The 23,772-nt window shown below is 37.2% G+C and overlaps 1 long non-coding RNA gene across 1 annotated transcript in view; it reads left to right on the top strand.

The window, feature by feature from the left end:
* LOC138820747 (uncharacterized) overlaps positions 1–23,272 on the top strand; it is a 47,498-nt gene extending 24,226 nt beyond the window's left edge. Inside the window, exon 3 of the long non-coding RNA XR_011369973.1 lies at positions 21,273–23,272. This is a non-coding gene — a long non-coding RNA (uncharacterized lncRNA). The remainder of the gene's footprint in view (positions 1–21,272) is intronic.
* Positions 23,273–23,772: the final 500 nt, after the last annotated feature.

Raw genomic sequence — 23,772 nt, 5'->3', positions numbered from 1 at the left:
TTTCATTTTTTTTTTTTACTATTCTTATTATCTTTAAGTAGTTTACCAAGAAGCTGCCATTCAACAAAGTAGTTTACAAAAGTAGTGTGTCTTGACATTCTCACACATCCCTTGCAGCCCACCCCTTTTCTCACTTTTCTTAATTGTGTAGGTTATGTATTGAAATTTTCACCATTTAACAAAGCAATTTATGTATAAAATACATCTTGATCTGTGTCAGCTCCTTTAACATTTTATCCTTCTTTGACTCACCCCTTCCCTTATTTATTTATTTATTTATTTGTTTTCATTTTGTTGTATATACAATGAATTCCTGGGAGTATCTTCCCCCTTCCAATTTTCCACTAATCTTCCCATCTTCTGTGGGTCACATGCTGACTCTAGCAAGTACCCATTTCCAGGTACTTATTTTTGGGGGCGGGCTTTAACTTAGTCTTTTGAAAGCATTATACTAGTTTAGCTCTCAACAGAGTTTATTATATGTTGTTAATTCATTTGCAACTATTTGCAAACCACCTAGTATGTTTAGTTTTATGGCCATATTCTAGCTACCACAAATGAAGGAAACCATGCAACTTTTCTCTGGGTCTGGCCTACTTCATTTAATATAATTTTCCCAAGTGTTTCCATTTCCTCATGATTGGTACAATATCATTCATTCTAATGGAAGAATAAATTTCCATTGTGCATATATACCACATTTTCTTGATCCTTGGTCCATTGAGGAGCAGATGGTTTGAGTCAATATCTTGGCTACAACAAATCCCACTTCTACATACAGCATTCTCTTTTTAGTTTTCTCAGTGCTCTGTAATCTCATTATCATGTGACTAAACTGTTTTACCCTCAATTATTTTCAGAGGACTTCTCTGAACATTTCTTGTTTCTCACAGACTCTGTGGCTTTCATTGTGATACTTATAAAGTTAGGGGCTACTTTTATATTTTCTCTGATCAATACTTTGTTTTACTTGCTAGGTAAGTCTGTTTCAGAGATGCATATCTCTCAGTTAAAAGGAAAATATTCTCTCTGTCTCTGTCTCTCTCTCTCTGTCTCTCTCTCTGTGTCTCTGTCTCTGTCTCTGTTTCTGTCTCTGTCTCTGTCTCTGTCTCTGTCTCTGTCTCTGTCTCTGTCTCTCTCTCTCTCCCCCCCCTCTATCTCTGTCTCTCTCTTGCTTCCTAGACCCCATCACAGAGCACCCTTACTCATTATCAGTAGCAGAATGATAGCTTTAGGCAGTCTAAAGCAGCAAAAAGAACTCTATAGTCAGAAGCCCTGATGAATTTTGCCATCAACTAACTGGCACTGGAAGTGTGAATAGCCTATATTTCTCCGAACCTCCATTTTCATGTATTCGGGAATGGAGAAGTTAGATTAAAGTCTTTGGGGCTCTTTCAATTTCAGTGTCTTATAGTTTAGTGACATCAGCTCTGCTTTGAATTCCCAACCCATGCAAGAAGATGGTTTTGGAATATAAAAGAATACCATGCTTCACCCACTGATGACTATTATGGCCTAGTAATGTCTTGATTTATATTAACTTACTTGCACTTGCACTACTTGTCAACTTTCTGCTGAGGTTTGCTGGATTATAAGTGTTTGTTCTGGGGTATATGCTTCTGTCTATGCAATGTAGTTATTACTGGTGCCCATTACCTTAACATTAGTACCCTATGTTCTGAGTTACCATCTGCCATACAATATACAAAAAATGCCTTATATAAAATATCTCACTTAACCTATGGAAAAACTCTCTGAGTCAGAATCTCTCTGCTTTATGAATGAAATCATTAGAGCTAAGAGAGATTAGAAAACATCCTGGGGTTTTCTTTGGTGGTTAAATTACAGGAATTAAACAGCTTTTCTGTCGCTTTGGCTTCAAAAATCCATTTTCTTTCCTATGCTATGTATATTAAATACAGAGATAAAATATACTATACTATACTGCACAACTTTTGAGATGTGTCTATATTTGCACCTATGTTTATCCCATTGGGATCCTTGTCTTTCAATTCTGGATGGTCTGAGTATCTTTGCTTTAAGATTATAAATGTTTGATGTCTAAATCTGTTTGCATTGTAGATGGAGGTGGCTAGATATTGAATTGCTTTGTAAGTTTTCTGAAGGTCTGTCCTATGACAATGTAAGAGAGAATGCAAAGACTTTGGGATTTTTAGTAATGCTTTGAAGCTTAGTTCTGGTCCTTATTATTTCGGTGGTCTTGGGCAAATTACTTAACTGCTTCATACCCCTGCCTCATATTCTGATTTCCTCATTTGTAAAGTATGTAATAATAATATAATGTAATAACCACTTTAAGAGATTTTGGGGATAACTTAATGAATCAATATAAAATTGTTAGTATAGTTTCTAGAATATACTGCATTAAACATGCCACACATGTGTGCACATGCACACATGAACATATAATTTAATTATTTTCTTAGCTTATGCAATTTTCTTTTTGAAATGCTCAATACCCACTCGATTCTCTTAGGCTGATGACTTGATTGAGTGGTTTATCTGTAGTCTTTTTCAGAAAAGGGCAATGTTGGAATTCCTAGGTCATTAAAAATATTTTTTCTGTCTCACAGTAATCTATCTTTCTGTAGCTTTCTTTTTTGGGGGGATTATATAGATATTGTAGGCTTTTTGTATACTGAGGAAAGTATAATTAAAGCACTTATTCTATAATATTCTTTCCAAAATCTTCCCATTGAGCTGTCATTCTCTAGTAACACACTGGAAAATTAAAAACAAGTAAGCAAATAAATAAAAACAGTATAAGAATAAAAGAAACAACAATAAACACATTATAATATCATTTTACTTTCTGGTATTAAAAATTATTATTAACTCAAGCTGTCCTCAATTCTAAGTGAGATTTAGACCTAGCTGACATAATTCACGTATGTGCAAATTCATTGTCCTCTTAGCTTTTGTTTCATTGTCTTGATTGGTAAGATGTTCAGTCCCATTTTTGGATCAATTATAAAAATTGACAAGAAGATAGCATCTGTGTTATATAAATTTTCTCTAACCCTGAATTTCTATGTAATTTTATGACTGCTTGATTTCAATTTGTAGCTGTCTGTTTTGTTAAAAAAAAAAAGCCTTTTGCATACTAGAACAAAATAGAAAAGTATGAGTTAAAATAGCAAAAACCATGTTTGCCTTGGAAACAGCTGAATTTCCTTTTTTATTATCATTTTTTGTGTGTGGTTCTAGGGCTTAATTTCAAGGCCTCTCATTTTTGCTTGATTTTCTTTTTTTGATAAAAACTTCTTTTGTATATATTTTTATTGTAAAAATACTGCACAGAAGAGTTAGAGTTACATGAGTAAGGTAATGAGTATATTTCCTCTTGAGCATTGTTACCTCCTCCTTTGTTTTTCCCCTACCATCCCTTCCCTCCCCACCTCCCCAACTCCTCCCCCTACCCCTGAAAGTTGTAAAGTTCATTTTCAGCATAGTGTCTGGAATTTTCTGCTCAAAAATTATAATCTCTCACTTGAGGCATACCTCTACTTCTGATTTTGCTAGCTACTTTTAGAGATAAGAATCTCTCAATTTTGTCCCTCCAGGCTGCCTCTAAACCCAGATCCTCAAATGTCAGCCTCCTGAATAGATAGGATTACAGGTGTAAACAACCAGCACCTGGCATCTACTAGCCTTTTTTTTTTTTGCATATAGTTATGTACCATACAATGATAGATTCACCTAACAATGCGTTTCTCAGAAGTTGTTAAATGGTTCCAACTTTGTTGAGTTTTTAAAAATTTTATTTTATTGTAAAGATGCTGTACAGAGGGTTTACAGTTACATGAGTAAGGTAATGAGTACATTTCTTGTCAAACACTATTACCTCCTCTTTTGTTTTTCTCCTACTATTTTTGGTAGAGTGTCACTATATCACCCAGGCCAGCCTTAGACTGGAGAGCCTCCTGCTCCTCCCCACCATTGGCATCATAGCCATATACCAACCACTTCACTTAATTCAGCTTTGACCTGTATCAGGTTTGCAATGCTTCCTCATATTTTCTGTCATAACAAGTGTCTGCTTTATGGGAAATAGCCACAATTCTGGTATGTTAGTAATGAAGGAGGGAAAGATTGTTCTTACTCCTTTAAAAATCAAAATGACATCTCTTGGCTGTCCACTGTCCCCCTTCTCCATTTCTCAACAGTAGCTGTTTATATTCAACAAAGATTACACCTGTCTGCTTTGGCGCAAATGTGACATGTAGCTGAAGTGTTGTTTCTTCCAAGTATATTTCATATTTAATTTATTACTCAACTCTAGATTACTGCTTTTTTGATGAACTGTACAGCAAAAAGTGATTATTTGTTAAGGATTTCCCGGTATCTTTTTTTTCAACTTCATAGCTACAAGAGCAACAAAAATTTCACCCCTCTGCAAAGGCAGTTGAGAGAACAAAATCCAAGACAAAGAACTTCACAAGATGAAAGATTTGTTCTACTTACATTCTGGCTCTCTTCATCCCTTGTTTCACATAAACAGAGTGGCCTTATTTTTCAAATAGGCTTTGGCTTCGAGAACAGATAAAAAGGATTCCGTACATTTCCATGAATCTTGGGAATCCAGCATCAGTCTGGCTGATGATGAAATGTTGTTAAAAAAAATCTTTCCTGCATTAGGGGTACATTGCATGGTTTTAGACAGGAGCAAAACACACCAACAGATGGTCTCTGTGTTTAGTTTCCTTTTGGGGGCAGGGGGTAGGAGTCTATGCTTTCGTTGTGATACACAAACCTCTTCACAATCCTTTCTTGTTGGAATTTAAAGGAATAAATGTTGTGACTAAACAGCAAGCTGATGGCGTTTATTAAAATGTATTATTCATGCCAGTGTTGCTAGGCTTGATGAAAGGTGAGTCCTTTCTTTCTGGCCAATAACTTTAACAATCACTGTAAGTCAGACGTGCACAGGAATGACAGTTTCTTTCAGAAGCTAGAAAAATACACAAAAATGCCACAGTAAAAATATTATAGACAGACAGGCATGACAGAATATGCCTGTAATCCCAGATATAAAGGAAGTAGAGGTGGAAGGATTGTGGCCCTTGGCTGATCCCAGAACAAAGACTGAGGTCCTGATTTGAAAAATCAGGACCTAAAATGGAAAAAAAAAGGTTGGGGGTGTGGTTCAAATCATAGAATGAACACTTGCCTACCATGGGAATATCTCTGAGTTCAACTCCAGTGCAAATACATACATACATACATACATACATACATACATACATACATATATACATACATACATACATGTCAACTCCAGCATGACCAGTAGCAGGGTTATATACAACTATTTTGTTAATAACCAAGTCACTCCAAAATATATCCCCTTCGCTTTTATAAATTAAAGATCAGAGTGGTGTGGCATTTTAGGTTTTAATGGGGTCTAAGGGACTACTTTGTATTGAAATTTGAGTTGAAATATGAAGGAAACAGATGTCCAAAGCATCACAAAAACTTTCCAAACTTTAGGATGCAGATCTATGACTAAAAATAATCATTTCAGGGCTCTTCACATGTTTTCACTTGTCATAAGAAATATTTCTTAATTTTCCTAGTTGTGATTTCATCATCAATACCCTACCCTAGGATTACCTTGTAAAACTTAATTTAATTCAATTTTTTATGATCTTCAAAAATTTGTACTCAGTCTAGGATTACTTAACCTACAAACACCATTATTTTATTTTATTTCATTTCATTTATTTTCTTTAATTTAATCATTCATTGGGTTATCTCTGTTTGTGTCTTGCAGTTTGGTGCCCATTAGTTTGTCATTGTGAAGTAAGAATCCTGGGCTTGAGCATTTTTAATCTGTCGTGGTGTGTCTATCTATTTCCCTTTTGCCATCCATCATATTTCCCCTGGTTCCATGTTACCCATACTGGGTAAAAGCCCTTGTCATACAGAAAGAAGGAGAAATGCCATTTTTCTTTATACAGCCAAAGGTCAAGATGGACTATGTAGCTATAGATGTGTAGGTTACATATGGAATTTGATAGGAGGTTAAGCCTTGTTGCATTTTGGGTTTTCTCTGAACCTGTCAAGAGTGGAGTCAGCATGGTTGTAGTTGCTGTGGACAAGCTCATTGCTCTGGGAACTTCCAGGATATCTGTGCACCCTGTTATCAGTTCTAGAGGACAATAACTGTGTCTGTGTCCAGACAGACCAAAGATGGAAGGAGAAAGACAACAAAAGCCAGAGAGGAAGAAGAGTCTTACTCACAGGTGACCATAGCTACAATGCTCCACAGTCCTCTGTACTTTGGTTGGCCATTATTTTATTTACCTTTTACAACCAGCTTGTAAAGTACATACTTTTTTTTTTTTGCTTGCTTGCTTGCTTTCTTGTTGTTATTGCTATTGCTGCAGTACTAAGGATTGAACTCAGGGTCTTATGCAAGCTAAGCAAATGGAGTACTATTTGAGATACTGCCCTAGCCATTTTTCCTTTTATTTTTATTTTTGCATTTTGTATTGCTTTTATGAAATAGTTTTACAAAGGGGTTAAAATTCTATAAATCAGATTATTAGTACAATGCTTCTTGGTCCATATCACCCCTTCTATCATTCTTCCCATTTTCTCTCTCCCATACCTACCCATGTTATAGTTCATCTTTTTTGTTTGTATTTGAGGAAAAACTTCTACTATGAGTGGCATCAAACTTCTGATCATCCTGACTCTGACTTTAAGTTTATCTCAGATGACAAGCATGTCCCTTTGTGTCCATTAATCATATCACAGACTATGACAGAAAATTTGGTCAAGTAGCCTACCAGCTACTACCGGTCTTTGTGATAGTGGGAAAAAAACCCCTCAAATCCAAGGATAGCTGTTCTATTCCCCTCATTTAAAGGGTAATTTTTAGCCTATGTGTTTCAAGTTTAGGAGAAACAACAGCAGATCTATCCTTTGACATTTACAGGTCTGACTTCAAAACAAGAGCTACCTAAGGTGGACCTGTTGCAACAATGAGAAGTACAAAATGTCATGTCAAAACCAACTTTACAATGTCGGTGTGGGGGGGGAGGGGGGTATAATTGGGTGGGGGGAGGGGGGAGGCTGGGAAGGGAGGTGAAGGGTAAACAAAGGAGGAGGCTGCAATGCTTGGTAAGAAATGTATGCATTATCCTGCCCATGTAATTGTAACCCCTCTGTACAGTATGTTCTCAAATAAAATAAAATAAAATTAAAAAAAAAGAGCTACCTAAGAAGAGTAGTTAAGCCTTCTACCATAAAAAAATTCAGAAGTTGGAATCAATCAATTTAAAGATTACTGAAAAGAAAACCAGTTTAAAGCAGGTAAGTTTCACAGCACCATAAAATCTTTATCTAAATTGTGCATTGTTAAACATAATTAGTAATTGCAGTAAACATAATAACCTGATTTGTTAAAAAGGACTTGAATTATTGCAGAGAAAGCTCAGCGCAGTAGAAAGACTCTTCAGTGCAGATAACCGCAGTTAAGGAATGCAAAATTATTAGGACCGAAGAGCAAATCTGAAGCACCCTCCTGCAAGTGGAGTCAGCTGAATATAGTCTTTGTACAGAGAGTGATAAAAATAGCATGTGAAGGGCTAATCTTCAGACCCAAACTTATAATTATGCCAACATCTACCCAGGACATTAGTTCAATTTTATTTAAAAAAAAGACTTTTTAAAATATGTCCTTTGACTTTTCTGAAATAGCTTAAGGTGACTGGGCAGTTAAAATGAGTAGGAGAAATAGTGTGGAAGGTTATTTGAAAAGGCATTTAAAAAATAGCAGAATTGGCACTTAAAGGGCTTGAGTAGAGAAGATTATAGTACGGGGACAATTAGTTTATTTTCTGGAAGCTAAGCTATAAAGAGAAACATTTTGAATTATACAATATTAGAAAACATACAAATTTTTCTATACAAAATAATCTTCCTGTTCTTTAACCCAAACATGGACACCCATATTTAAAGAAAAATCATTCAGTGTCCTTTATAGAAACCATAGTTTAATAAAGGATACAGTAATGCTCTACTCTTGGGTGATTCCCATACTAGGCCTCCATAAAGGCAGAGGGTGTGACATTAAATCATAACTCAAGGCAGGCAATTTTGTGTGAAGCTATATAATGGTGTCCAGAGTGCTCAGCTTTCTGATGCCCTCAATTAGTGCTTGACTAGAATGTGGGGACTTGAGATGAATATCTAGTTAACATGTCCATTAGATTGCCTTCCTTAAATGGAAGGTGTTTGACACAGCTCTGGAAAGGGCTATATTCATCCCTTTCAAACCCTCTTGGAACCACTTAGCCAGTATGCATTTTGCTACTACTGTACTATATCTGTACAAGAAAATGCTGTGTCAACTCCTAATTGTACATTTAAACCACGGTTGTAGGACTCAACATCCAGGAGATGGTAATGATGCATATTCATGTCATACTTAATAGTTCTAAAGTTGTTGTGGTTTGGGTTGCCAAGTAGATGAGCTGGTGATCCAGTATCCCTGATTTAGTGTGAAGAGAATAATGTCTTATCAAAAAGGTTGCAATGATCTACCTCCATATATGTACACCGCTTGCAATGTGACTTTATTGCTCTCCTATCAAGAGATGAAGTCTTTTCCTCCACATGTCTATAAGTGTATTGGCCTTGGAATTTGATAGGACCAAATTATAGTTTAATGAATGTATGGGTTCTAAGCATTTACATCAAGGAAACTTTTCTTCTGCTGGCTCTCTTGGAGCCTTGATGTTACCCTATCAAAACAAAGGGCAGCTAGCTGCCTAGGAGATGATTAAAAACACAGATCCTAAGCACCTCACCTCTGTGGACAACAAGCAGCCAATCTACAGAAGCAGAGAGTCCTCGGTGACCTAAAGCAAATGCCTGTCAACCCAGCCAAGGCTTAAACTTCTCAGGCAAGCTCAGTTTAATTTGACTCACCAACAGAAATCTGAGAACCACAAACAATCATGTTTTAAGCCACTAGGTTGAGGTGATTTGTTTTCCAGCAATTACTATTATTCATAATAAGAATTTGTCAATAATAGTATCTTACATTTGAACAGCACTTTTCTATTTGAAAGAGATTTTGTACATCTCCTGTCAACTGCCTTCAACTTTTAATCCTCATATTACCCAATATTAAAGGCACCTATCCACAGTTCCTTCACAGGACTGTTGTGAGGTTTAATGAAAGTTTAAGGGTTCAATCATAGAGGGCATCCAGTGGTTTTCCTTCCCTATTTTCTATGGCAAGGTTTCTCAACTATTTACTAAGCAATTTCTCTCCCAAGGAGAAATTTTAGGTATTATTTTCCTCATTGCCCCCTCATAAGTTTAAATATTATATCTATCTTCTGGATCTGTTTCTGTATAGTATGAAAATTCATGCTTTAAACAAAATAACATGCATTTTTCGTTATAAGAGCCAAGTTTCATGCTTATCATGGGTTTTCCTGTCTTTTGCAACTGAGAATTCATGCTTCATTGGTATTTCCCACTGCATTCTTTTCCATGTTGACACTGGAATCCGGGAATGATTCACACGAGGTCACATAGCTGAAAAACATGGCAGAAACAAAAGGTTTACCTGGGACTTTGGACTCCAAACTGATCACTTTCCATTCTGTCCTGGAGAGCTGGGTTCAAACGTATGTTTAAACTGAAGTTGGATAAATTGAATCGTCTGTCTTTACAACTCTGGGGTGAAAACCAACTAATTACACTGCTTGTAGTTGTTATAGCAAAAGAGAACAAAAAAGCTCTATAAATGCTTAATAACCAGGTTGACAGAATCGGAAGATGCTATTTGCTCCTGTGTGGATAGAGACTGTTCTTCAGATGAAGAGAATTCATTCTCTGGAGCCATCTATCCAGCCTTTCAATAAATTCACTCTCACTGCATTTCTTTAAGGATTTATAAGACAGAAAAGAAAATAGCAGCGAGACAGATTGAAAACATTTTCCTGATATAGGCATAAAACTCTAAGGACTAAGAGCACGAAGGGGAGCCACAGACAGGGAAAGACTGGAGAAGATTAAATGTGTACGTGTCACTAATCACTATATTCAACCTTTAGAAATGTTCTTTGTGAGGAAAGGCATTTTCAGAAAGAGAGCTTAAAAAGAAATATGAAACCAACCGGAACCACAAAGTTTACATGACAAAATGTGACACTGATTAAACATCAAGACACTTGTAGCTGAATTTGGAGTTCTGTGTGTGTGCAGTCAATTTAACCCAATCATGGTTAAAGAAGCAATTCATCCTAAGTATCTGAAGAAGGGAGATGGTAAGCAACAGAGATAAGAAAGCTTCCATTATCTTCTCTGCATCATAATACTTAGTTCTCAAGGACCTGAGAGGCTGATATTACCAAGCAATTATAAACACACTTCTCAACTGTTTTTGTTTGTTTGTTTCCAGAGACTCCTGGGACCTCTCTTTTTACCTAGGTCATAGTAATTAAAGTATAAGTGAGTTGTAATTCTCAGGACAAGAAGGACAAGAAGGAATGACAGATGTACATATTTACGAAGGGGTACGTGTATGCATATAGGTTAAAAAAAAGTTGATGTAGACAGAGAGACCTCTAAAACCCTGTGAGGTCTGAATGTTATGTTAAAGAGGCAGAGTTATTTTCCCAAAACCACTGATTCAGCTGAAAGGGAAATTTGGTCACCTATTTTGGTTCTCTCTCTCTCTCTCTCTCTCTCTCTCTCTCTCTCTCTCTCTCTCTCTCTCTCTCTCTCTCTCTCTCTCTCTCTCTCTCTCTCTCTCTCTCTCTCTCTCTCTCTCTGTGTGCAAACCAAAAATTTCTTCTGCAAGAGCCCATTGCTTTTCTCAGCAAGGTTTCTCTTGCTAGAGAAATTATTTCACTCTTTCTCAGTTCCACCTTAAAAAGCACCCATTTGAGCTCAGAGAAAATTTGAGGAGTGCGTATGTATACCTCCTGCTCCAGCCATCCAGGTTAGAGGAGAGAGGAGCAGGCCAAAGTGCTGGCCATCCTCTCCCCTTTGCATCTTGTTAGGTTAAGACTCCTTTCCAAACAGCATGACTAACACCCAGTGCTTTTCCTGGATGTCTTTCTTATAGTACTTTTCTCATTGTTGCCTAATGCACATGTTACTGGTCCCATTGGATAATCCATTGTGTCATTTTTCCTTAGTTCTGGAAGAACACAGTCTCTGCCCATTTTATCTCCCCTCTTACTCCATTTTCCCCACCTGTGATAACCTTAACTCTTTGATAAACTCAGCTTGGCATTTTCACATGGTGACTTTCTTATGTCCTATGTGAGGCTTGCTTGCATAGTGCCATCTCATAACATACCCTATCTCACCCCAAGAGTAAACTAATTGATACAAGAGCTCAATTTCATTATGGTCTTTCTTGTCTTTGGGGACATCTCATGCCAGAATCCTTTTTCTTTACCTCTGAACTCACTAGCATGAACGGAACCCAAAGAATTTAATTCAAACCTTGCCCACATTGTTTATGATGGCAAAGCTCTATCAGATATCTCTGCTCAGTGATTTGCTTGTAGTTCTAGAATATATATCCAGTAAATATTATAGACCTTGTAAAATATTATGAAAATCTTTGCACTCATTGATCCTAAGTGTTTCCATTTCCCAATTTAGGAGGAAGGATTTAATATCCCTCCATCTCTCCATTCATCCATCCATCCATCCATCCATCCATCCATCCATCCATCCATCCATGTCTCTCTTCATTAACTCAGTCAGGAAAGATATATTGACTGTAGCCTACACAAGAAGCATATTGATGTTAGCTTAAGTGTACTGCAGGTTAATTTCAGAGAGATGTCCTATGAGGCCACATCCATACCAATTCCTAAGTGAGCCTTGGGGGTTCATTCAAGACATTCAGCAGATTGTCCCAGGGTGAGCCTGAAGGCAGGGGGAGTGTACTTTTTATTGCCAGAATAACCGGGGATTGGAGACCTGGTTTGCAGAAGGGGAGATTGTAGGGGGAAGACAGTAGTAGAAGTAGCTGCAGATATACCATTTCACAAACCCTTCCCACAGCATCCTGTGGTTTAAAATAGACAGGGAACAGGACAGAAATAGCAGCACCTGCTTAACGTTGCAGTTTCTTGCAACTTGAGCTCCCAAAATGAGATGTGCTTGCAGGCAAATGCTTCTGTCCTCAGGAACAGCAGAAAACCAAGACTGGCCTTTATATTCTTTTAATTATGAAGGTGCCTACATTTCTCTCCATGTCACTTTTGCCCACTTCTTCATAGATGGGCAATGGATTGGACAGAAGGTTAGGGCAGGGCTGGGCAGTGATATGACATTTGTCTGTGTAATTTACATCAGAACTTTCACTCATTTTGAATTCAGTTTCCCTATTGAAATCAGAGTAGATTTTGAAAATCTGCTGTGGTTTTGACATCTAGATCCAATGCCTTTCCTCCTATCCCACATTCTCTTCTTCTCCCCTCCCCTCCCTTTCCCTTTCCTTTCCCTTCCTTCTCCCTTCCCTCTTCTTTCTCTTGTGCTCTGTTGGGCCTCAGAACTTTGCTCTCTTGCTTGGGTTTTTCACTCAAAGATCTCCCACTTAAGCAACAACTACACATTTGGCCCAAGATGAGTTAAACCAACTTAACAGATCCATATCAAGAATCAAAATAGAAACAACAATAAGAGACCTTCCATCTAAGAAAAGTCCAGGACCGGATGGATTCACAGAGGAATTCTACAAGGCCTCCAAAGCAGAACTTATTACAACTCTTCAATGAAATTGAAAGATAAAGTTCACGACCGAACTCTTTCTATGAAGCCGTCATAACTCTCATCCCAAAACCAGACAGGGACTCATCAAAGGAAAAGAACTATAGACCCATTTCTTTGATGAAAATCGATGCAAAACTTCTCAACAAAATTTTGGCCAATCAACTTCAACAACTCATAACATAAAAAAAATCATACACCATGATCAAACAGAATTCATTTCAGGGATTCAAACCTGGTTCAGTATATACAACTCAATTAATATAATTCATTATATCAATAAGAGCAAGGATAAGAACCACATGATTATCTCAATAGATGCAGAAAAAGCATTTGACAAGATCCAACACCCCTTTATGATGAAGGCTCTGGAAAAATTAGAAATCCACGGAACATTCCTCAATATAATAAGGGATGTAGACAAACCTACAGCCAGCATTATACTTAATGGTGAAAAACTAAAGCCATTTCCTCTAAACTCAGGACATAGATAAAAATGTCCATTCTCTCCACTTTTATGCAATTTATTATTAGAATGCCTAGCTACAGCAATAAGACAAGATGCAAACATAAAGTGAATCCAAATAAGGAAAGATGAAGTAAAACTCTCCCTCTTTGCAGGTGACATGACTTTGTATTTAAAGAATCCCACAGACACCACTCCCAAATTATACCAACTGATTCTAAACTTTGCAAAGTAGTAGGGTATAAAATTAACCCTCAAAAATCAACGGCTTTTCTGTATGCCAACAATGAGAAGAGTGCGGCTGAAATTAGGAAATCAACTCCTTTTGTAATAGTCCCACAAAAAAATAAAATACCTAGGAGTTAACTTAACTAAAGAAGTGAAGGACCTCTATGATGAAAACTTTAAAAACCTGAAAAAGGAAATCAAAGCAGAACTTAGGAAGTGGAAAAACCTCTCATGTTCTGGAAGGATCAACATTGTGAAAATGGCAATACTTCCAAAGGCTATCTACAAATTCAGTGTGATACCTGTCAATATTCCAATCTGATTCTTCAATGAAATAGAAGAAGCAATCCAAAATTTCATATGGAACAATAAAAGACCCCGAATAGCAAAAATGATCCTTAACAGAAAGTACAGTGCTAGACGAATATCAATACCAAATTTCAAACTCTACTACAAAGCCATAGTCATCAAAACAGCCTGGTACTGGCACATGAAGACTTCAGGACCAATGGAATAGAATTGAAAAGCTAGAAATGAACCCACAGACCTATAGTCACCTAATCTTCAATAAGAGAGCTTAAAAATAGAATGGAAGAAAGACAGCCTCTTCAGTAAATGGTGCTGGCAAAATTCACCTGTAGAATATTAAAATTAGATCCTTATATGTCACCCTGCACCAGAATCAACTCTAAATGGGTCAAAGACCTTGGAGTCAAAGCAGACACTTTGAAAACATTACAGTAAGAAATAAAATGTCTCCTTGGCACAGGCTGAAATTTTCTTAATAGAGACCCAGAAACAACAAATCAAAGGTTGGACAAATGGGATTGCATGAAGCTGCAAAGCTTCTTCATGGAAAAGAACATAGCTAGTAAGATCAATAGAAAGCCAATGGACTGGAAGAAGACCTTCACTAGCCATACAACAGACAAGGGTCTCATATCTTAAAAAAATTAAATCCCCCAACAACAAATCCTCAGATAAACAACTGCCTGATAAATAAGTGGGCTAAAGAATTAGAGAGGTTTTTCTGAAGAGGAAATAAAAATGGCCAATAGACACATGAAGAAATGCAAATCAAAGCAACACTGAGATTCCACCTCACCCCAGTTAGAATGGCTATAATCAAGAACTCTAATAACAGATGCAGGAGGGGATGTGGCCAGAAGGGAACCCTATTGCATTGCTGGTGGGAGTGTAAAACTTGTTCAACCATTTTGGAAAGCAGTATGGAGGTTCTTCAAAAGACTCCACATAGAGCTCCCCTATAACCCAGCGATCACACTTTTGGGCATTTACCTGAATGATCAAAAATAAAACCATACTACAGCTACCAGCACAACTATGTTTATTGCAGCATTATTTACCATGGCTAAGATATGGAACCAACCCAGATGTTATATATGTACACACACACACACACACACACACACACACACACACACACACACACACACACACACACACACAAAATGGAATTCTATGCCTCTATCAGAAATAATGACATTGTCCTATTTGTTAGGAAATGGAAAGACTTGGAAAAAATAAAATTAATTGAAGTAAGCCAGGCCCAAAGTAACATAGGTCCCATGGTTTCTCTTATTTACAACTAGTACATGTGTAGGACAAGCAGAAAAGGCCAAAAGCTATGTACATATGACCATATAAGATGATGTTAAGCAATATGAACCCCAAGATAGAGACACAATGTTTTTTTCTTTCTTGCTATTGTTTCTAATGTATTTATAATGTACCATGTGATTTTTTTTGTTGTTGCTTTGTATGTTCCTCCTCCATCGTATAACTCCTATTTCTACTGCATTTGATGTAGGTGTCCTGCATCTTGTATATACGCTTCTACAATTTGGGGAGGGGAAGGAAAAAAAACAAAATGCTTAAATAAGGATATAGGTTTACCCATTGTAACAATGAGTTGTTCAAAACACTATGTTGAAAACGAACTTTACAACTTCGTCCTTGGGGGGTTGGTATTTGTGGAGGTGGGAGGGAAGGGATGGTAAGGGGAATACAAAGGAGGAGGAAACAATGATCAGTAGGAAATGTTTTCATTACCTTGCTCATGTAACTGTAACCCCACTGTAGAATATTTTTACAATAAAAAAAAATACAAAAAAGAGTTCCCAGCCCCCGTTACTCTCTCTTCTCTTTTGTATCAGCTTCTCTCTTCTTGTGCGCATTCTCCCTCTCTTCCTCATCCTTCTATTTTCCATTTATCACACATCTTCTTTCATCTTCTCAGTATATAGCTTGTTCTCATTTTGTCATACTCTGTTTCCGTCCCATGCTCTCTTCTGCAAAAGAGTGCAGTCTTGGAGGTGGGATGGATGTATGATCAATTCATAGTACGCAAGTTTTGGAGACATTTTCTAACTTTATATATATGAATTGCTCATCCATATAATGGTCGGTAAAGACATTATGCATAACTATTATGCTGTGATGGGGTAATCCTGATTAGGAGAATCTAGATTAAATGTAGTGCCCTAAAAATTTAACACTGGTGAGATTGGCAATTTAGCTAGGTGGAAAAGCACTTGCCTACCATGTGCAAAACCCTATGGTTTGATCCAAGCAATACACAAAACATTAAATTCCCTGTTCAAATAGTACAATTTTCATAGCATATATAAACAATAACAACAAAAACAGTCCTTCCCTTACTTACCATGTTATATTTGCTTGGTTTCTGTGACAATTCCGTTTCCCTTATGTGAGATTAATTTTTTTTGTTGTTGTTGTTCCAACTCCGCAAATATTCCCTCTTATAGCTTATATCATGCTGATTCGTAATTGCCCTTTTGACTTTCCTTCTGTGTTGGACCAGAGGCTATATCTATCTTGTTTTACACTCTGCCTCTAGGATATGAAGGATTGCTAACATATGATATGAACCAGGATAACGGACTTGGGTGATGGGTGAGTTGCCTGAATCACAGCATTTCGGCTGTTTTTGCTTTGGATAGACACCTCTGATAAAAGCTCAGTAAAAATATAGTTAATGGATTAACAGGTGAATTGTTCTGCCGCCTCTTCACCTACGTTTTCTCAATCACATGTCCCAGCCACATTGTTTCCTTTGCTCCTCCCTCTCACTAACTCCTGTTCTCCTCCCTCCATGGCGTGGCCCTATGAGGTCCCTTTAGCTGCACTCATCATGTCTTTCCAGTTCTTACGCCTCCTTTGTTCTTAGTCTATGTTCTTACTCTTTGTTCCTTTCTGCAGACCCTTCTTCACCCTTGCTGGCTCTATTTGCTTGAATATGACAAACTCTCTTCCCTATGCCTATTCCTTTATTGATTTATATGGAGGTATTTTGCCCATGGAGGAAAAGGAGTTCTTTGATACTCCAAAGGATCAGAGTGGTCATAAATGCCATGGGCAGTTTTTGTTTGATGTGGACAATTTTATTCCCATTCAATTCCCTGGGTTTTCAAACGGATTGTAGATCTCTGAACTCAAAACATCTGAGCCAATACATCCTCCTCTCTTGAAACTGCACAGACATGTTTTAGAGTCTTTAATAACCTTTTCCCCGTGTCTCACTGAACAGAGGTCACATCATTAGTTGAGCTTTGAGTTCAAACTGAAAAGGTAAAATTGTTAAATTAAGAACCCATCTAGGTTCACATCCTTAAATAACAGTGAAAGGCACAAGTTCATTTCCAGCTACTTCCTTCTTCCTGCTAACTGTTTGTTGTATTTCACACTTTCTAAGGTCAAAACCTTTTGAGCACTTACATCTACTAGTTGAGCAACATTCACCATTAATTAGGCAATCAGTTCTGTTCCTCCTCATAAAATTACCACAGAGGATTTTAAATTTAAAGAATCTCTCAAATATGCACAGGTGACTTAAAAAAGTTCTAGAAATTATTGACAAAACTCAAAAGTAGACATTATAGGGTAAGGTTTAACATCTATTTGGTGTCTCCCATCCCAAGGTTCTATGGCTTTACTAGAGGGTCACCATAGATTGCGATTAAATCTTGATTTGTAAATACAATTCTGTACACAATATTTACTCTAGCCATTCAAGTAAAGACATGTATGTTTAAGGGGATGAAAATTCATGAGAGGGCTGGGAAGGTGGCTCAGTGATAGAGCGCTTGACTTGCATGCATAAGGCCCTGGGTTCAATTCCTCAGCACCACATAAGCAAAAAGAAAAAAGCCAGAAGTGGCACTGTGGCTCAAGTGGTAGAGTGCTAGCCTTGAGCTGAAGAGCTGAAGGACAACACCCAGGCCCAGAGTACAGGCCCCACAACTGGCAAAAAAAAAAAAAAAAAGAAAGAAAATTTGTGAGAAAGTCTCATAACATGGAGACTTTTTCTCTAGTTGGGGAAAAATAGATCACCATTGAACTGGGTAAGACAGGAGGATGTAGGAAGGATAGCCATCTGGTCATTGGTGGGAGGATAGTTCCTGCACTTTCTCAAAAGAGAAATTTAGCAGTAGCTGACAAAACTTTAAAATTCACATATAATTTATTTGACCTAGCAGGAATTTGTTTTATAGTAGTATACCTAAGAAAATCCATATATATATATATATATAAAATACACACATGTATATATACATACATGTACATATATATACACACATATATAACATATAACACACATATATGTATATAACATGTAAACATCTCATTTTATGACTACAATGTTTATTGTTGTTTTGTTTTTGTTTTAGTGTGTGTGCCAGACCTGGGCCTTGAAATCAGGGCCTGAAAGTTGTCTCTGATAATGTTTTTACTTTAGGTTACTGCTCTACCACTTGAACCACAACTCCACTTATGACTTTTCAGTAGTCTATTGAATATAAGGGCTTACAGACTTTCCTGCCAAGGCTTGGTTGGAGCCATGATACTCATATCTCAGCCTCTTGAGTAACTAGGATTACAAGCATGAGCTTCCTGAGACGAACTACAATGCAACTTTTTAATGACACCTACTTTGATTGTTCTCCTCCCCCTCTCCCAATCCCTCCCATCCTCTCCAGTTGAAAGACTTTTGGAAGGAGTGTCACTTATATTCTTAGTATACCTTCCAAACAGTAACAATCCAAACTGCTCTCTTTTATCTTCTTCCCTAGTCAACACTAGTGCAATAGGTGGCTTATTATCTTCCTTTGTAAAAGCAAAGTATTTATCTGGTAATATCTCTCCACTCACGGGATAGGATTCTCCTCAGTACAAGTTTACTGATTGCTTGATTCATTTTCAACTGTCACTTAAATATAGATCATATGTTGCACATAACCACCATTTATTCAACAAACACTTATTGAGTGGCATAAACTTACCTCAATAAACCATTGACTTGGGCACCTTGAACATGAAGATAATTAGGCTAAATAACACAAAGGATGGGGCATGAATAAAAAATGGACTAGAACTTAATTTCTGGTGGATTTGATTTAATCCTAACATAAAGCAATTTCCTTTGTTCTTTCTCCTTCTTTACACAGCTATGATTATGACTCTTGAAATTATAATATTTTGAATGGTGGTTTAGCCATTAATAGAGAATCTACTCTCTGTCAGCCATATCTTCAACATGATAAGCTTATTTAAGCTTTATAAAACACTAGTGAAGTTTTCCCAATAGAAAAATAATGTGTCATGGAAAAGTTACTAAGTAGACATGGTCAGATGGAGTCAAAGTGTTTTATTACTATGTATACTGCTAAACCAGGTACATGAGTTAGTATTGTAGAGATAAGGAAGATCCAGGTTCTCTTGGAGATTGGTGGAAGGTGGCAGATACATACCATGCATTTGCAATTGAAGGCCAGGCTCTCCATGTTGGAAGCCACATGTGGTTATGTCAAAGCTGTTATTGCTCTAAACAGATGTCCTCTTGGCAAAGACTTTCAGAATCAGCCTCACGTGCATTTGCATGCATGTCTACTTATTCACAATTTAATGGGTTATTTGGAAAACTTTTAAACCTCAAAATTATATACTGGGATCACTTTGTTTCCCACTTACATTGAGTGGGTACACAATAAATATCCTTTTTATAAATGTTAGGTGTTTAATTTCTTTTGCGGTGCTCTTTGAGAAGGTGTACAAGGAGTTGCCACTGAACCACACAGTTTATAAATACAATACATCTTGATCAAGGTCACCGATTTCAACATTTTTCACCCATCTCTTGCCTTCCTTTCCCTACTCTTCTTAATTTTGTAGGATATACATTGAATTCTTGACTACATTCTCTCCCTCTCCTCTTCATCTACCCTTTTCCCTTTGACTCCACCCCATCCGTTTTAAGTGCCACCTTCCTGGTGTTTATTTTGTTGGAACTTTGCCTTTGCCTGCATTTCTTTTCTTATCTTTTCTTTTCTTTCTTTTCTTGTCTTTTCCTTCCTTCTTTCCTTCCTCCTTTCCTTCCTTCCTCCTTTCCTTCCCTACTTTCTTTCTTCCTTCCTTCCTTCCCTACTTTCTTTCTTGCTTGCTTGCTTTCTTGCTTTCTTCCTTTTCTTCCCTTTCTTTCTTCCCTTTCTTTCTTTCTTTCTTTCTTTCTTTCTTTCTTTCTTTCTTTCTTTCTTTCTTTCTTTCTTTCTTTCTTCCTTTCTTTTTTTCTTTCTTTCTTTCTTCCTTCCTTTCTTTCTTTCTTTCTTTCTTCCTATTCTTTCTTTCTTCCTTTTTTCCTTTCTTTCTTGAATTCTGGGCCTGCGTGCTGTCCCTGAGCTCTTCAGCTCAATGCAAGCACTCTACACTTGAGCCATAATACCACTTCTGGTTTTCTGGTGGTTAACTGGAAGTAAGAGTCTCACAGATTTTCCTGCCTGGGCTGGCTTTTAATTGCAATCCTCAGATTTCAGCCTCCTGAGTAGCTATGATTACAGGTCAGCCACTTATACCCAGCTGCCTTTACCTTTCTAAGGAATTATATTATTTGTGGTCTTTTTTTAATATGCCATGTTTCAACTAATATATTTGTGTATATTTGGATGCCACTGACATATTTACTCTGGGCCTGACTTACTTCACGTAACATAATTTCCTCCAGGTCTTTCCTTTTCTTTACATATGGTACACTTTCACTCTTTCTAATGGATAAGTAAAATTTCATTGTGTATGTGCATGTATATATATGTATATACATACATATATGTATACATACACGCATATATGTATGTATGTACATTTTATTTTTTATTTTTTATTGTAATGATAATATACAGAGGGGTTACAGTTATATGAATTGTAAAGTTCATTCAACATAGTGTTTTGTATGTCTGATTGTTACAATGGGTCATTTTTTATTTTAACAAAAATGAACTTTACAACTTTGGGGGAGGTGAAGGAGGAGTTGGGGAGGCGGGAAGAGAAGGGATGGTAAGGGAAAAACAAAGGAGGGGGTGACAATGCTCACTAGGAAATGTACTCATTAGCTTATTCATGTAACCCCTCTGTATGAAAGATTTAGTCAATAGAGTTCCAACAATGGTATTCTTTAAAAATTTTACTTACCCAGTAGAAAAAGGGAAGGGCAAAGAATTAAGGAGGGAAGATAGAAAGGAATGAGAGAAAAGGAGGATGAAGAGAGGGAGAGAAAAGAGAGAAACTAAATTGTACTTCTTTAAGATTTTATGGTGCAAAGTACAAAATACTTGCGCTATCTAAATGTGGATAAGCCTAATGAAAGTCTAGTTTGTGTAATCCTTCAGTACCTTCAGTGAGAAAGAAGGTAAGATGATATTGTACGTTGATAAATTCTGAACCAAGTAACAAACCTGAACTAATCTGTGCATTCTTTATACCCCAGGGGAAACGCTTCTTGGACTTACCCTTGTCAGATGCTGGGATTTCAACTTTGACAAGTTTATTCCTATCTTCCACCAGTCAGACCATTCTCTCTACCTGTGGGCATTGCATTCTTCAAAATCTCTCTCCCAATCACTGATACCAAAGGAGGCAGTGAGCTTGTCAGCAGATGACTTCTGAATTTGGAATGAGGATAAGTCATCCACATTTAAATCAACTTGGTTTTCTTTGCAATTTTCTTTCTGTTTTCCCCTCCCAGATGCAAGCTGGGAGTTGGGAAACTGCTTGCTACATTACGGCTGTTAGAGAACCAAGCTATAATTTTCAGGCTAATGGAAGACGTATTGGCAAAAGTTGACATTAAGTGGAACTAATTGCACTGTAACTGCTAAATAACTAAGAAATAACTACCCTGTAATTTATGGTGCAGTGTGGACTATTCAGTAACTTTGGAGCTCTTCATAGAGCATGGGGATCAGTGATGCATGAGCTGCCAACGTTTCTAGTATTCAGAGGACCCCAGAAGCTGAAGGCGCTGTTGTATAAACATGCAAGGCAGCAGTTTGTAAAGACAACGTTCCCTACTTAGGGGTGATGGCTTCATTCCAATGCTTAGTGCATGAAAACCGTGCAGAGTTGTAGTTGCAGATCCATTTCACATTGAAATCCTAAACCAAGTACATACGTAAAAGAGTCTGTCTTTTATTCTTTGAGCCTGCTAATGGATGGACAACCTCCAGGGATGGAATACATTAAAGAAGAAAATAAGAGCAAGGAATAAAGCAGAGACAGTGTTACTCTCATATGGATGACAAGTTCTCAAGTTTAGTTAGGGTATGAGTTCTAGACTTTCCAAATGGTCATTTGAATTGCAGCTCTAGAAAAAGATTGGATTAATTTCCAATTAATGGTTGCAATAACTTTTTACTTTTGTGCTGGCCCTAGGGCTTGAGCCCAGGGCCTGAGCCCTGTCCCTGAGCCTCTTTGTGCTCAAGGATAGTGCTCTGCCACTTGAGACAAATCACCACTTCTGGCTTTTTCTCAGTAGTTTATTGGACATAAGAGTTTTATGGACTTTCTTGCCCAACCTGGCTTTGAATCGTGAGACTCAGATCTCAGGCTCCTGAGTAGCTAGGATTTACATGTATGGGGCACCTGCACCCAGTTGTTGTGATAACATTTTAGCTGTTTTATTATCATTCAATTTTCTTTCCACCCCATATAGGTCCCTAGTCCATTTTTTACAGTTTATATTTATATCTTAAAACCAGAAATTGCTCATACCACTGCCTCTGCTTTAGTAACTTATATGATCTTCTGTTATATAAAAAAAGAAAATGAAACAACAACCAAAACCCCTGTTTTCACTGTATTTCATGTTGGTATAATTTGTGGAGGAAAAGTGAAAAAAATTGTTTAAATAGGGATACAGGTGGACCCATTGCAACAATGCGATGTATAAGATGCTATGTCAAAAAACAAACTTTACAACTTCGGCTGGGAGGAGGGGAGTGGAATGTAGTTGTGGAAATAGGAGGGAAGGGATGGTAGGGGAAAAACAAAGGAGGAGGCAACAATGCTTGATATCAGAAAGAATGACATTGCCCCATTTGTTAGGAAATGGAAAGGCTTGGAAAAAATTATATTAAGTGAAGTAAGCCAAGCTCAAAGAAACATAGGTCCCATGGTTTCCCTTATTTGCAATATCTAGTATATGTATGAGTCAAGCAGAAAAGGTCAGATAATGTGATGTTAGGAAAATGAACCCTAAGATATGTATTCAAATGTTTTTTTTCTTTCATGCATTTGTTTCTAACGCATTTATAAGATTATTTCTTTGTTGCTTTGTATGTCCCTCCCCCACAGTATAACCCCTGCTTTCACTGTATTTGATGTCGGTATAATTTGTGGAGGGGTAGGGGAAAAACAAGTCGTTTAAATAAGGATACAGGGGGACCCGTTGCAACAATAAGAAGTACAAGTTGTCATGTTGAAAACGAAATTTACAACTTTGGTGGGGGGGGGATTGGGTAGGGGACTGGGGGGAGGATGGGAAGGGATGGGAAGGGGAAACAAAGGAGGAGGCTACAATGCTTGATAAGAAATATACTCATTACCTTGCTCATGTAATTGTAACCTCTCTTTACAGTGTTTTCACAATAAAAAACTTATTTTTTAAAAAAATGTTTTTCACAGTGCTTATTCAGGTAACATGAATCATAAAAGAGATGCATTTACACACACGCACACACACACACACACACACACACTCATTTTTAGTTAAAATATTTTGGATATGCTGAATAAGATACCTTCCTCTTAGAAACCCATGCTTCATGGCTGTAAGAAATCCCACAAGAAGGTTTTTGATTAATTCATGCAGGTGTGCTCAAACTTTGACTTGAAGAATTAAAACATGTATTTGTGTTTGTGAATGTATGTAATTCTTATACCACCCATCGCCTCTTTTTACCTAGTATGTACAGGGAAGGACTCAATAC

The sequence above is a fragment of the Dipodomys merriami genome, unplaced genomic scaffold (assembly GCF_024711535.1).
Source record: "Dipodomys merriami isolate MVZ:Mamm:240054 unplaced genomic scaffold, mDipMer1.0.p SCAF_11, whole genome shotgun sequence".
NCBI lineage: Eukaryota > Metazoa > Chordata > Mammalia > Rodentia > Heteromyidae > Dipodomys > Dipodomys merriami.
This window is presented reverse-complemented; position numbering and strand designations above follow the sequence as displayed.